Genomic DNA, 13443 nt, shown 5'->3' on the forward strand with positions numbered 1-13443 from the left:
CATAGAGAAAATCATGACACTTTGAGAAGTTTAAAATAATGACTTTCAACCACATTTTCTTAACTAAAGTTAACTAACTTTATAAACTTTTCAAATATTTATGAAAAGTTCTTCATGAGGTACTTTGAACACTTCTCTACCACGGTCAGTATGTTTCTGAACCATTCCTTACATATTTTAATTGTACTCTTCATTTTGCGGAAAAATCGCAAACCTATCAAAGTCACCCCGGCTATCAAAGTCACCCCGTTTTACGGTACCAACAAAATTATTTTTAGCAGTTTGGAAAGATTTAACATCTGACCAAAAATAATGATTTTTGGAAAAAAAACCCAACAAAATTTGGAAAATGAAAAATAATCTAAAGCTATGCAAAAATAATCGGTTTCAACATAGCTATAAATGTTTAGAAACTCAACAATTTCTACAATTTAAAAATAGAATAGAGCGAAGAAAAGATAACTTTAAAAAATTCTTAAATAAAAAAACTGCAGCATTATTATTTTTTTGAACAACATATTTTTTTTCTGTGTCTTGGGACCATCCATAAACAACCCGGGCAGACGGTAATAACAACATTCATGCCATTTCAATAACAAAAATTGTTATGGAATTTTCATGCAAAATCTAGTTTTGCATAAGAGTTTAATAACAGTTTATGTTATCATAACATAATTTGTTATTGGTCCGATATTGATTGAAAGCAAACACAACATGGGAATAACATTTTTTGTTATGGAAGAATATCTCCAAATGTTATTGGGATGATTGGATTAGTTGTTAAAATAACAAAGAATAATAACAAAGATTTGTTCGAAGAATAACTTAAAATGTTAGTAGTCTGTTATTACAATAACAATCCAATAACAAAAAAAATTATAACGGCAAATAACAAAGCGTGTTATAAATAACATAAAATGTTATTGGCCTAGTATTTTCAAATATCAAAAAATGTTATTCCAAAGTTATTACCGTCTGCTCGGGAACGTGGACATTTTTTTGGAAATCTGAATCCTCATGGATAATTGTCCAAATAAAAAAAACTGTTTTGTATGGAGCATGGACAAACGCCTTCAAAATTTTGCTAATAAATCAAAGGACAACAAATACTGATCGAATTGAAATTTTCAATGAAAAAATTAATAATCGATTGCAAACTATCCAAAATTTATTTCATGATGATAATTCTAGATTACTTTATCAGAACCACCAATGCGCCATGGCTTTCTTATGTACATAGGACCATTTGAAAAAGTATGCGAGAATTAATGTAGTTTTTTTTAAATCAAATTAAGACTTTTAAATCTTTTAGCAAATTTTGAACTTTGTGACCACGAACGAAAAAGTTTAAGAAAAAGGTATTTTCACAATATTTACAATATACCAAAACTCTCATTCTGTATAAAGCATTTTGTGAAACTTTTGGATTAAATTTTCAATGAAAATCAGGCTTGAATTTTGAAAGTTTTTTTTTATCATCAGCATAGTTGAGATGCATACTAGTACAAAAAGTTGCTGCTTCGATTTAATTGAATGTTCATTGATTTTTTTTTCATTGCAATAAAATTGTGATGAAAAAAGCTAAAGCTATCTTAAACCAAGTTGATGCTGTAATTTTCAAAAATTCTTCAAAATTTCTTAACATTTAATCTTTGACGAAATTTTCTTGTGAGATTAAGTGAATAATTTATAAACTCGATATAAATCATAGCAAAATATTGACTGTCAGACTGTTTTTTCAGCAAATTCTGTTAATTTTTTAAAAATGTTCACAGATAAAAACTAATGAAAAATTCTTGTAATTTGCCTGATATTACCTTGTTTTCAATAAATAATAGTTCCCACCAGCTGATCCGTAGCATTCAACTCAACCAGACAATTTGAATCCATTTCCGTCACCTTTCTGTTTGTATTAGTTAACTTGCGTTACAAGACGTCCCGATCTAGGGCAGGGAGAAGAACCCCCTCGAGGGGGAGCAAGATTTTCCCACAGTCAGCAATTTTCCATCCAATCAAACAATCGCACCCCACTGCGCATGCCTATCCCAGTGAAGACAATCTCCCCAAACGTCGAGAAAAATCGTGGAAAAGTTCATTCCCGAAGCGAAGCGATTCCCCACCTTCGTCAAATGAACCTGCAAGGGGTTTTGTCCCTCCACGTCAGGATTATCGTCCTTTATGTTATGAGAAGTGAACAAAAGTCCTTCGAAAAACAATTGTAAGCCTAATGCCCATCCCAAACAATACAAATTGATCCGATTTCGGAACATGTCGGCAACGAAATCGGGCGAAGCCCCACCGTCTTCCAGCAGGACTTTGGGAATTGCAGCCTTCGGCCCAGGATGGGGATCATTATTAGTATTACCATTAGCGAAAGAATCCGTCGCTCGAACGGTAATCCTCTTGGGAGACCTCCAGCCACGCAGCAAGACGACATCTTCGGCTCGGCCTGACGGGATCACCGGCGATGATGAGGCTCTTAAGTGCCATTAGGAGAGGATCACTGGGCTCCCATCGAGCAGACAGGGGACCTCAAGGTGGAAGGAATCGTTACCTCTTAGATTAGACAACCGCAATCTTGGCTTCGCCAATAAAAACAAAGGATTAGACCCATTTTTTTGGGTTGTAGTCGAGGGATTTGGACAAAGGCATTGTGGTATCGGTTCCGTGGGATCTAGGGTAGGGTGTAAAATAGATGATAGTTTTTTTTTTGTCTCAGATTCGTTTATTTTACTTTTTATAAGTTAGCCAATAAAAATTTTCAATAATTATTGCTTTCGCTGATTGCACTGAAAAAGGGGTTTTTTTTTGCAATAGACCATTTATAAAAAATGCATTTATTTATCATCTAATTTTGAATCAAATGGGAGATTTCAAAAAATCTTACTATCCACATAAACGACCCTCGGGTCTTTTGTGGTCTCTATTGCAAGTTTCTGCTCGAAACTATTTTAAAAATATGTTTATTTTTGGGATAAATAGAATAGAAAAAGAAAATTGAAGGAAATAATATTTTCATGAATTCTTTGTTATTTTGCAAATTTTAACAGCAGAGCAATTCTCTACGAAATCGGTCTTTTTTCTTCAATTTTAATTTTTGTATTTTTTAATCCGGCTGAAACTTTTTTGGTGCCTTCGGTATGCCCAAAGAAGCCATTTTGCATCATTAGTTTGTCCATATAATTTTCCATACAAATTCGGCAGCTGTCCATACAAAAATGATGTATGAAAATTCAAAAATCTGTATCTTTTGAAGGAATTTTTTGATCGATTTGGTGTCTTCGGCAAAGTTGTAGGTATGGATACGGACTACACTGGAAAAAATAATACACGGTAAAAAAAAATTTGGTGATTTTTCTATTTAACTTTTTATCACTAAAACTTGATTTACAAAAAAACACTATTTTTAATTTTTTTTATTTTTTGATATGTTTTAGAAGGCATAAAATGCCAACTTTTCAGAAATTTCCAGGTTGTGCAAAAAATCACTGACCGAGTTATGAATTTTTTAATCAATACTGATTTTTTCAAAAAATCGAAATTTTGGTCGTAAAAATTTTTCAACTTCATTTTTCGATGTAAAATCAAATTTGCAATCAAAAAGTACTTTACTAAAATTTTGATAAAGTGCACCGTTTTCAAGTTATAGCCATATTTAAGTGACTTTTTTGAAAATAGTCGCAGTTTTTCATTTTTTTAAATTAGTGCACATGTTTGCCCAGTTTTGAAAAAAATATTTTTGAAAAGCTGAGAAAATTCTCTATATTTTGCTTATTCGGACTATGTTGATACGACCTTTAGTTGCTGAGATATTGCAATGCAAAGGTTTAAAAACAGGAAAATTGATGTTTTCTAAGTTTCACCCAAACAACCCACCATTTTCTATCGTCAATATCTCAGCAACTAATGGTCCGATTTTCAATGTTAATATATGAAACAATTGTGAAATTTTCCGATCTTTTCGAAAAAAATATTTTTGGAATTTTCAAATCAAGACAAACATTTTAAAAGGGCGTAATATTGAATGTTTGGCCTTTGTGAGTAAAACAGATTTTTTGTTTTGTTGAGATTCCAATACCGTTAAGACTCGATTTTCCGAAGTCCTCACCATATTTTAACCTTGGTTGAACGATTTTTTTTATTTACTTATTTTTGACCGTTAACTTCAACTATAACCGATGACCACAAAACTGCCTCCTCAAAATGATCCTGAACTTAACTAGATTTTGATGTGAAAAAATGAAATCAAAAATACAAAAAAATATTTTTTCCTCATTTGATTATCTCAAGAAACGTTGTTAATCGCTAGGATAATTGAGCTTTGGATAGTGAATAGATTTCTTAAACTTTTAAGGTGAGGATAATTTTCAAAAATAAAAACCTTCATAAAAATCATTTTAATCAAATTAAATTGATTTCCACAAGCGCAGTATAACTGTCTAACTGTGTTTAACCATCAAAACAAATTCTAAATATAATTTAAAGATTATTCATAAACTGGCATTTTGCATCCATCAATCAATTTCATTAAAATAACTGTAATGTTTTGATCAACTTGATTTTTATTATTTATTAAAAAATACAATTGTTTATTTTTTCATAATTTTATTACAAAAACTTACTTTTCCTGTCATTCATGAATGAATAAACGGCCTAATATAACAGTGTTTAAATGTATTTTTTGCAATTCTGCCGTGAAACTATTTACTTTTCCTGTCATTCTTGAACGACGAAATAGCCTACTTTTCTGTACCAAAAATAACAGAATCGAATAGCAACACTTTTCAAAATAAATGCTGAAAAGTTCTACTTTTCAGCACTTGTTTCGAAAAGTAACACTTTTCAAAAAAAAAATTGATTCAAACGATTTATTGACAAAATACATGAAAATTTGACATAAAATTTCACTCAGTGTGTGTTTTTTGGAATTGCAAAAATGTTGTATGGAACTCGTTGCCAAACTTGATTTTTCCAGCACTCTTCGTATTTATCCAACTCGGTGAACCTCGTTGGATAAATGTACGACTCGTGCTGAAAAAATCCTCTTTTTGCAACTTGTTGCATAAACTACTATTTGACATTTCCCAATCAAAAATTTCTTCTTTTTCTCTAATTTTATAGTGATGAAATGGCCTACCTATTGTCATCAAAAATAACAATGCTGAAAAGTTTATTATAACCCATGTTTTGGTACAAAAAGTGCATATTTTAGCACTTGTTTCGAAAAGTCCTACTTTTAGTCACTGTTTTGTTTTTTGGGTTGACCAAAAACAAGGGACCTCAACCTTAAGTGGAGAAACAATATTTTCACAAAATAATCCAGCTTAATTTTTTTTTTCAATATTGTTTTTCATGCAACTTGTTAACAACTCGATTTTTGCAGCACTCGTCGTATTTCTCCAACTCGGAAGAGCTTCTTTCAAACACCGTTGGATAAATGTACGACTCGTGCTGGAATAATCATCATCGTGCAATTGGTACGATAAATTTAACTTTTCAGCATTTGTTAGACCGTTGCAAATATTTTTCAAAGTTCATGTCGCCCACCTCACCATCCCACTAAAAATCATTCATTTTAAGCTTATTTGGGCTCACTTGAAAATAAGTTGATTTTTTTGGTGGATTTACAATGTACAGTACCGCGAAAAAAAAAATGTTCGAGAAAGATATTTTTGTCATAACTTAGTAATTTTGATCACCCATGATGACAAAACAACTGGTACTGCCCATATTCGCATAAATGTCCCATATGAAAAAACAGCATGCTGAGAAAAACGCACTTGAGGTTTGTCGCACACATAAGGCTACGTGTTAATTTTTCGCGAAAAAGCTGGATTTCCTCCTGATTTCTAGAACAAAGTACTTGATTTTGCAGGCTTTCTTGAAAGAGCACACGATTTTGAACCAAACTGCATCAATAACTAAAAAACGAATTTCTGTCAAATTTTGAAACCACGACTTGTAATTTCAACTTTAATGTCTTCTAATCATTTAGTTTTTTCGCGAAAAATAAAATTGCGGTACTGTACATTGGAATTTTACCAAAGATCAAATCATTTTCAAACGAGCCAATGCTTATCATGATTATAAATGCATGAAATTTATATCAAATTGTGTTCATTTGATTAGACTTATATTTCAATTAAAATTTTGAAGTTTTTCGAAAAATTTTGTTTAGTCCCTGATTTATAAGGGGGGTTGAAGTTTGCTTGAAGCTTTTAAAGAAAATAAGAAAACCCCGGAAAAACTAACAACATTTTGTTGAAATGTATACATAGCTTCTTCCGAGTATTACTCTAATGATACAAGAAATCTTCCAAAGCTACAATTTTCTATAAACTTACAGTAAACTCTTCTTAAGGTGAAGCCGTTGATCATTTTCGAAGAAAATTGATCGTCACTCTTAAATTCTCTGTATTGAATTCAGTTTAACGAATTTCACCACCAAAATGAATCCGCATGTGCCGGTTGTTGCCTTCTTGAAGCTACTGAAAGAATTTTTGGTCTTAATCAAATGTGTTTCAAAATGTATATAATTTCGTGGTACAATCATTGACATCCTAGTTGGCAATCATTTGTTAATGACGATTTGTATAATTTTGCAAGGAATGGAACAATCGTTACCAAAAGGAATCAGCATGTGTAGAGTACTATTCTAAACAACGAAGAAATGTTGTCAAAATATTGATAGCGACGCAAAATTTATATCTTTGAACGAAAAATCATGGCAATGATGGAAGTCTTCACGTTAAAGATATCCAATATCCGTACATGCTTTTTCTTTGGGAAAATATCTTTAAAATGTGATCTGATCTGATTCTAGTTTTCTATTACTTACCCTGTTCAAATTGATGTCTTTATTTGTCTGAGTTTATTGGCTTTTTGTTAATGTTAATGTCAGCAATTTTTCGAGTTCAGAAATCGGTTTGAGTTGAACAGAAGTTGTCCAAGAACTGGCGTCCCGTTTCACCATACCATTTGTACCAGAAATTTAGAGTTTTATTTTTTGACAGGAAATTCACTAAAATTTAATTCTGTAGATTTCAAGGGGTGTCCAGCGTCGTGTCAGACTATTCACTAATCTGGAATTACTTGGAATTTGAGCAAGTAATTCGGTAATTCTGGATTTATTGAGTAGTTCCAGAGTAATCCAAAGTATTTCCATGATTCTTTCTATGTGAAAACATTCTTCAGAAAATAATAAAACATTAAAAATAACTGTTAAAAAGATAATCTCGGTAACTGTTGAAATGAATCTATTTATTGTCTATTAATTTTCAATAAGGAACCAAAGTTGTAGCTGATACGGAATCATTCGGATTTTGAGCAAGTAATTCAGTAATTCCAGAATTACTCCTCAATTCTGAAGTAATTCTTGTAATTTCTGAATCACTTAGTAATTCCGTAGTAATTCGTGTAACGCCATAGTAATTCGTGTATTTCCCATTAACTGGTAATTAAAGGGAACACAGAGCGAATTCCGCTAATTAGAATGCTCGATAATTCAAATTTATTCGGATGAAAAAGCACTCAAACGTCAAAACCAGTTGTCAAACTGATGTTGATATTTACCCAATTTTTTCCATGATTTCCAAGTAGGGCATCAAATTTTCCCGGGAAACGGGGAAAAATGAATGCTGATATTGTTATGCTATAATTTTAATTAAATTTATGACCGATTACTAATTATTAAACTGTATTTACACAACCAAATCTAATTTTCTGACCAAAACTTTGTTTTTTTTTTATCAATTCCGGTTATTCCTAGTGCAACATATAAAAAATTCTGAAATTCTCGGTTTTTGAAAAAAAAATCCGTCAATTTTATCCCAGGAATTCCTTAGATGGACGCGTTATTTCCAAGCACGTGGTTTTGTGCGTTTGACAGCTGTCAGTCGATTCCATTCAAAAGACTTTTTATTAAATAAAATGCTGGAAGCTAGGCAGTAACTCCAAGTAATTTTTATTAATTTTGAGAAATTCCGTGTGGTTTCTGGTACACGAAAGAAATTCTGGGAAGTCAAAGTAATCCTTGACATATTGCCAGTAATCCCGATAATTCTATTCAGACTGGTCAGTAATCCTTGATGCTGGAAACCCCTTGGTCGATTTAACATTTTCAGGGAGCACATATGTATCATAGCTTGACGAAACTGAAGCGTTTACTGACATCAACTTCAAAAATGTCATGTTGTGTGCTCATATGATTCTACAATTGTGATAAATCATATTGCATCAACTAAGTGAGTTTCTGTGTTAGAAAATTTTCGCTTTAAACAGTATTTTTTTAAATTTTACATCTACCAACTGAAAGTCAAACGAGCCCAAGTGACTTCACGCATCGAATCAAGGAGTGGTAGAAGTTAATTCCCCGACCACAATTTACCGCAGGTACACCACACCGTCAGTCTGCTCCTCCTAGTACGTAGGACTATAAAACTTAGCTGTAAAAGGATTTGTGGTTTGCAGGTAATGGGCCCTTGGCTTCGCTCAAAATAGTGTTGCCCTATCTCAAGTTGACACGAGTGTTGCCCGATGCGGCGATGGTCATTATGTTTCAATTATTTTGGACCTCCTCTCTGTTGGGGGAAATGCTTTATGGAATGTTTTATGATGATTAGATGAACGGGGCCAATTTATTGCTGCACTTGACAGAATTTTCAAGGTTTCGCTGTAGTATAGTGTTTGGCGCGTATTAGTTAGAAACATTGTTATTCATATGTTATTCCATTTTATTCTAATCTATTATGTGCTTTATTTACTTAATAATTTATGTTTGATAAAGTGAAGGTAGCTTTTGTATATTTCATGCAATGCTTGAATCGGAAATTTATATCTGATATTTGCATAATAAATTGATTGCAAATCTAAATGGAATCTGAAGTATCGTGCCGATAGCTATTCCACATTCGAGCAAAAACGTGAACATCAGGTAAATCAGCATCTAAGCTTCTTATTCGCCGGACAATGCCTCGAATATTGCACCCAATTATGGTTTCCAGACAAAAACGAAACAGAAAAAGGGTTGCTGCAATGTTTTGCCCAAAAGTCACTTTTGGGTCGTAAAAGTTCAAAGCCTCAAAAAATGGAAATTAATGAGCAGGAGTAGCTGGAGCCGTCCCACACCGCAAGTCGAATCCAGACTAGTGTCGTCGGGCTTCACACTTTACTACCCCCGGACGAAGAGGATTAGACAGTTTCCTACCTCGGACACGTCTCGAGACCCCGGACACGTTGGAATTTTATTGCCCCTTGCTCCTGGTGGGGATTTGCCAGCCCGACAATGGCAGCACAAATGGTTCTGGAAGAGGATTTTGCGGTCAAGATTAGTCTTATCAAAACAACATTTACAGTTTCGCCTAGCCCAGACCGACTAGAATAACCCAAAGGGGGAAGCGCAATAATTTCTCGAAACAACAAAAGATTACAGCAATCGAGACCGAGCTGGAACCGGGAACGCTGGAATGTCCATCCCGGGGCTCCACAAGTCTGTGTTTTATTCGTCTTAAGCTTCGTGCGTCTGTGTTATTCTTTGGACCGGATAAGACCGGATTTGATGGTCTGGACTGGGGCTTTTTGTGGTGGTGTACACTATAAAGGAAAGGGTTAACTATTTTATATGTATCTCTGAGAAAGTTCTGCATTTAAATGCAGGTACTTTACAGTTGTGTAGGGTACCGTTGAAAAGTGTTCATTTATGATACTTAATTAGGAAACGATTTTTTCCCCACAAACATATCTTTTATTGTTACAGGAAACAAATGGGGAAATTTCAAACTTTACCACGCTTCCGGTAATTATCACTTCTGTGGTGCCATAATCATAAACAGTACAACAAACAATATTCAATTTTATTCTGAATGGAACTCTGGTGCTTTCAATGGAAAGCACCATTCTAAAGACATTTTCTGAAAATTGTTAATCATTTGATCAAAGTAAATTTTACTTTTTAAACCACGGAAAATAAACTAGATTGTTTTTCTTTCTAAAATTTACAATTATCTTTTCTGTCATGCTCGTGGTTTATTTTCTCATAGTTGGTAAACAAAATCAAACATTAAAATTCCAAATTGTTGATAATATTTTAAATGGTTTTGGGCCGTTGCAAATATTTTTTAAAGTTTATGTCCCTCGACTCTGGCCAAAATCGAGGGAGGGGTGGGGGGGGGGGGGCAAAAAATAAAATATAAAAATTGAAATTACAAGAAATGGTATTAACATTTGAATGAAAAAAGTGTTTTAATAGTACCTAGTTTATGCAACAAGTTGCAAAAAGAGGTTTTTTTCAGCACGAGTCGTACATTTATCCACCGAGGTTCACCGAGTTGGATAAATACGAAGAGTGCTAAAAAATCAAGTTTTGCAACGAGTTCCATACAACATTTTTTGCAATTCCAAAAAACACACACTGAGTGAAATTTTTTGTCAAATTTTCATGTATTTTGTCAATAAATCGTTTAAATCAAAAAAATGTTGAAAAGTGTTACTTTTCGAAACAAATGCTGAAAAGTTCAACTTTTCAGCATTTATTTTGAAAAGTGTTGCTATTCGATTCTGTTATTTTTGGTACAGAAAAGTAGGCTATTTCGTCGTTCAAGAATGACAGGAAAAGTAAGTAGTTTCACGATGGAATTGCAAAAAATGCTTTTCACACCTGTCCACTTGTTTTGCAATCATTAGTTTTCAAAATATCCATGTATTGAAGATATTGTGCTTGCCATTTCATTAGGGCACATAACTTTTTTAAACAAGGGTGTGTCCCTTTCACACCTTATGTAAACTGTCATTTGAGTGAAAGGGATACACTATTGTTCACAAAAGTTACGTGCCCTTTTGAAATGTTAGGCTCCATATTTTTTTTCATTCTTTATATTGGAATTCCACAAAAATTGAAACTATTTTTGATCGATCTCAGACATGCTAAATTTGTTTTAAAACGCGGGAAAATGCATTTAAAAATGTTTATCGTTGATTAGATATCTGTTTACTTTAAATATTTTATTTTATTTTGAAAAACATATTTTTTTACCCCCTGATTTTTCGGAGCGATTTTGAAGGAAGGGGGGGGGGATATAAACTTTGAAAAATATTTGCAACGGCCTTATTATTTTTATTTCGGTTATTAGGATTGACTTTGATAGTTACTGTGTTTCTTACAAATTTCAGCCTAAAAAAATGATGTTAAGCGAATAAAAAGTTTCGAAATTGATCTTTATTAATTAGAAATTGATTAATTTCATAAAAAATAAAATTTTAATGCCAATCAAAGCGGGTAAGGAATTCTAAAAAATCTGAATTTACTGAGAAACAAGGTCTACTAGAAATCTCCATGAATTTAAAGAAACTTTTAGTTTTTTTTTCAACCAATTTCAACTTGTAACTTAGAAATAATTTAAACCTTTTCTTAGTGTAAAATTGTCAAACAAAACCAAACTTATTTTCAGCAAGGAAGACATTAAACTTTTCGAATATTCATCTGATTCTAGTCATCAATGATTTCAAAAAAAGTGTTAACAAATTTTGAAAGCTTTTCAAGATTTGTTGCAAACTTCTTCAAGAAGTAATTTGAACACTTCTCAACCAGGCTCGTATTTGCATTTTGCAGAACAATATTCAACCTATCAATGTTACCCCCAGTTTATGGTATTTTAGTTAGTTATAACATTCATTGTGAAAATCATATACTTGACATGAGAAACAAAACATGGCACCTATATCTCAGTAATTGTAATCATTACACTAATAAAGTAAAGTCCAATCAAATCAATTCTCCAATCAATTCTCCATGTAACCATCCGCATTAACGACCCCCGGGTCTTTTGTGGTCTCTATTGCAAGTTTCTGCTCGAACCTAGGAGTCCGAAGGCTTGAATGGGGAGAGCACCCAAACCTCTTTCTACTCCAAGGAACCTTCCACCCCAGTGTTTGAACTGACGACCTGTGGATTGCGAGTCCAACCGCCGCCAGCGATTCCACCGGAGTAGGCTTGGTTTGGTGTGTTGTTTGTACTTATGGCATGGAGACGACTCCTACACCTGGAATGACTTAACGGCCTAACAACCAAGGCCGGGACCGACATTTTACTTCCTCATCCGATGGAAGGTTGCAGCAGATGGGAATCGAACCCAGAATCATCCGCTTACAAAGCGGACAGCGTAACCATTCGGCCACACACTGCCATTCTCCATGCATAAATAAATTAAAAAATATGTCAGTAAATAATCTGCTATATCCAATTCACAGATAATGTCATACAACTAATGCATCTTGAAAAGAAACAGATAAGGTCCAGACTTGATTATCCGACTGCCTCTAATCTTTTTTTTCCTTTTAATTATTTTGACTGTTCAGCTCAAGTACCTACTAACCCTAAGCTACGTTCAAATGATTTAGAACTTTTAAATCTAAATTGGTCAAAATATTAAAAATAAAAATATTTTGTTATTCTTTAGACAGTCAACTATTGAAAATTTATTAAAATGGAGTCACAGAATTGGAATTTTATGTTAAAAGAAAGAAAACAAAAAAACGACTAAATAAATGTTCTGTTCAAGATGTTCATAATTAGATTATCCGAGGTCCGAACCTTTGGATGATCTAGACTTCGAATAATCGAGTTTGGACTGTATAGGCATTAAAAAAAAATGATTATATTGATGTATTTATTAACACAAATTATGCTCTGATTCGATTACTTATTATTTTTTTAATATAATTCATAATCATATCATATACACAGAAAGAAATCAATTCTGGTAATCGTGAATTGTGTTCATGGATGTGAGAACCACGAAGGAATTTATTCATAAGTATGGTGCATTTGCACTAAACCGTTCTCGTAAGCATTTCCAATATGCTCTTCAGATTGCCCTTAATAAATGTGATTTAATTTTTGTTTTCACTCATCCTTTATCAGATAATCTTTTTTGATTTAATATGTCTATTTCTGCATCTGATATAAGGAGCACCTTCTTTTATGCTAGGTCAAGGCCCGATCTTACATTGAAAATTGCGAACAACAAATTTTCGTTTAATTGGAGTTCGACAAACTTGTTTAAAACGATAAACTGTTTACAAACATCATCAAGATAATGGAAGATTGTCAGTAATTCTGATTTTGATTCAACAAATTCCATGCAAAATTCAACTTTTTACCAATTATAGACTCCAATTCCTCATCATTAACTTTACTAGTGTAAATTATTCTATGCCAGTTTTCAACATTCAACAACATTTTTGAATAGATTTTCACAGGGCTGTAGAGTCGGAGGCGAAATTCGAGCCGGAGTCGGTGGAGTCTGGTCTTTTTTAGGGCCCGGAGTCCGAGTCCAAGTCGAATTTAGCAAATTCTGAAAAACCGGTGTCGGAGTAATTGAATCTTAAGAATAGCCTTTAGAGTCTGCAAAGTATGAACAACTTTGCATGCTGTTGTTCGAGTTGTAG

Source organism: Culex pipiens, chromosome 3, assembly GCF_016801865.2.
Source record: "Culex pipiens pallens isolate TS chromosome 3, TS_CPP_V2, whole genome shotgun sequence".
NCBI classification, from domain to species: domain Eukaryota; kingdom Metazoa; phylum Arthropoda; class Insecta; order Diptera; family Culicidae; genus Culex; species Culex pipiens.